Genomic DNA, 3,127 nt, shown 5'->3' with positions numbered 1-3,127 from the left:
AGTGTTAGTGTTAGGCTTAGAGGTTATCAATAGGGTTAGGGTTAGGGTTAAAGCTTAGGTTCATTGGTAGGGTTAGTGATTAGTTTAAGGTTAGGGTTTCGGTTAGGGTTAGAGTTAGGTTTCGAGGTTAGTGTTAGGGTTAGGGTTAGGCTTAGGGTTAGTGTGAGGGTGAGGGTTAGGCTTATGGTTAGAATTAGGGTTAGGGATAGGGTTGGGCTTAGGGTTATGGTTAGGGTTAGGTTTACAATTAGGTTAGCATTAGAGTGAGGGTTAGGGTTAGTGTTGGAGTTTGCATTATATTTAGTGTTAGGGTTAGGTTTTGAGTTAGGGTTTGGTTTAGGGCTTTGGTTTTAGGGATAGGGTTATTGGTAAGGGTTAGTGTAAGGGTTAGGGTTAGGGTTAGGGCTAGAGTTAGGGTAGGGATTACAGTTATGGTTAAAGGTTAACATTAGGCTTAGTGTTAGGGTTAGGGTTAGGGTTATGGTTAGGGTTTGGGTTAAAGTTAAAGGTTAGGGTTAGTGTTATGGTTACGGTTAGAGTTTAGGGTTAGTGTTAGTGTAAGAGTTAGGTTTAGGGTTAGTGTTAGAGTTAAGGGTTATGGTTCGGTTTAGGGTTAGGGTTAGTGTTTGGATTAGGGTTAGTGTTACGCTTAATATTAGGGTTATGATTAAAGTTATTGTTAGGAGTTAGGTGTTAGGGAGAGTGTTAGTGTTAGGTTTTGCATTACGGTTAGGGTTAGGGTTACGATTAGATTTAGCTTTAGGGTTAGGGTTTGGTTTAGGTTAGTTTTAGAGTTAGGTTTAGGATTAAGATTAGGGGTTAGGAGTTAGCGATAGGGTTAGGGTTAAGGTTAGGGGTAGGTGTTAGCAATAGAGTTAGTGTTAGGGTTAAGTTTAGGGTTATAGTTAGGGTTAGGGTTAGATTTAGAGGTTAGTATTAGGGTTACGGTTAGGGTTAGGGTTAGTGTGAGGCTTAGGGTTAGGGTTAGGTTTATTTTTAGTGTTAGCTTTTAGGGTTACATTTAGGATAGTTAATGTTATGGTTAAGGTGAGGGTTAGGTTGAGGTTTAGGGTTAGGGTTAGGGATAGTTTAGGTTTAGGGTTAGTGTTAGAGTTTACAGTTAGGGTTAGGGTTAGGTTTAGGTTTAGGGTTAGGGTTAGCGTTAGATGTATGGCTTAGGGTTAGTGTTAGAGTTTACAGTTAGGGTTAGGGTTAGGTTTAGGTTTAGGGTTAGGGTTAGCGTTAGATGTATGGCTTAGGGTTAGGTTTAACTTTAGGTTTAGGTTTAGGGTTATGCTAGGGTTAGTGTTATGGTTAGGGTTAGGTATTACAGTCAGGCTTATGGATAGTTTAAGCGGTAGGGTTAGGGTTAGGGTAAGTTATTAATGATAGGTCTCAGATAGGGTTGTGTTTATGGTTATGGTTATGTTTATGGTTAGCGTTAGGGTTAGGATTAAAAGTTAGGGTTAGTAGTAGGGTTAGGGATATGGTTACGTTTAGGGTTAGGGTTAGGGATAGGGTTAGGTGTTAGGGAGAGGGTTAAGGTTAGTCTTCGGGTTACAGTTAGGGTTAGTGTTACGATTAGGTTTAGGGTTAGGCTTATGGTTAGGGTTTATGCTTAGGTTTAGTGTTAGTTTTAGTGTTAGGTTCAGTGTTAGGTTTAGGGGTTAGGTGTTAGGGATAGGGTTAGGTTTAGGGTTACGGTTAGGGTTAAGTTTACCATTAGGTTTGGGGTTAGGTATAGTGTTAGGTTTATAGTTAGCATTTAGGGTTAGTGTTAGGGTTAGGGTTTAGGGTTAAGGTTAAAGTTAGGCTTCCAGTTACCGTTAGGGTTTTAGTTACGTTTAGGTTAGTTTTAGAGTTAGGGTTAGGGTTAAGGTTAGTCTTAGGGTTAGGGTTAGACATTCAGGATATGTTTAGGGTTAGGTTTAGTTTTATGTTTAGAGTTTGGGATTAGGGTTAGTGTCAGGGTTATGGTTAGGGTTAGGGTTAAGGGTTAGAAGTTAGCTTTAGGTTTGGGTTAGCGTTAGGGTTAAAACTTAGGTTTAGGGTTAGGGTTAGGTTTAGGTTTACGGTTAGGGTTATTGTTAGGTTTAGAGTTAGGTTTAGGCTTAGGGTTATGGTTAGAGGTAAGCGTTAGGTTTAGTGACAGAGTTTGTGGTTAGGGTTAGGGTTAGGGTTAGGGATAGGGTTATGTTAAGGGATAGGTTTAGGGTTAAGGTTAGGGTTAGGGTTAGAGTTCGGCTTAGGTTTAGGGTTAGGGTTAGGGTTAGTGTTAGGTTTAAAAGTTAGGTTTAGTGTTAGTCTTTGGGTTAGGGTTAAGATTAGGTTTAGAGGTTAGTGTTAGGGTTAGTGTTAGTGTTAGAGTGAGGGTTAGGGTTAGGGTTAGATTTAGGGTTATGGTTAGGGTTAGGCTTAGGGTTATTGTTAGGTTTAGTGTTTCAATTAGGTTAGCGTTAGGGTTATGGTTAGTGTTAGGTTATTGTTTGTGTTACATTTAGTGTTAGGTTTTAGGGATAGGGTGATGGGTTAGGGTTAGTGTTAGTGTTAGGGTTAGGGTTATGGTTACGGTTAGAGTTAGGGTTACGGTTATGGTTAGAGTTTAGCGTTAGGTTTAGGGTTAGCTTTAGGGTTTTGGTTAGAGTTAAATGTAGGGTTAGGGTTAGGGTTTGGTTTAGGGAGTTAGGCTTAGGGTTAGGGTTAGGGGTTAGGTGTTAGTGATACGGTTAGGGTTAGCGTTAGGTTTGGGTTTCAGTTTAGGGCCAGGTTTAGGTTTAGGTATAGCATTAGGGTTAGGGTTAGGGTTTAGGGTTAGGGTTATGGTTATGTTTAGGTTTAGGTTTAGGTTTAGGTTTAGGTTTAGGTTTAGTTTTAGGTTTAGGTTAGTGTTAGTGTTAGGGTTAGAAGATAGGTTTACTGTTATGGTTAGGGTTGTGGTTAGAGGTTAGCGTTTGGTTTAGTGTTCCAGTTAGGGTTAGGTTTAGGGTTAGGGTTAGGCTTAGAGGTTATGGTTAGTGTTAGTGTTAGTGTTAGTGTTAGGGTTAAAGCTTAGGTTCAGGTTTACGTTTAGTATTACATTTAGGATTACGATTAGAGATTAGGATTAATTTTATGGTTATGGTTATGG

This window comes from Cavia porcellus, unplaced genomic scaffold (genome assembly GCF_034190915.1).
Source record: "Cavia porcellus strain 051 isolate PalLab524CR breed Dunkin Hartley unplaced genomic scaffold, mCavPor4.1 scaffold_34, whole genome shotgun sequence".
Taxonomy (NCBI): Eukaryota; Metazoa; Chordata; class Mammalia; order Rodentia; family Caviidae; genus Cavia; species Cavia porcellus.
The sequence above is the reverse complement of the archived record's forward strand: the minus strand, read 5'-3'. Positions refer to the sequence as shown.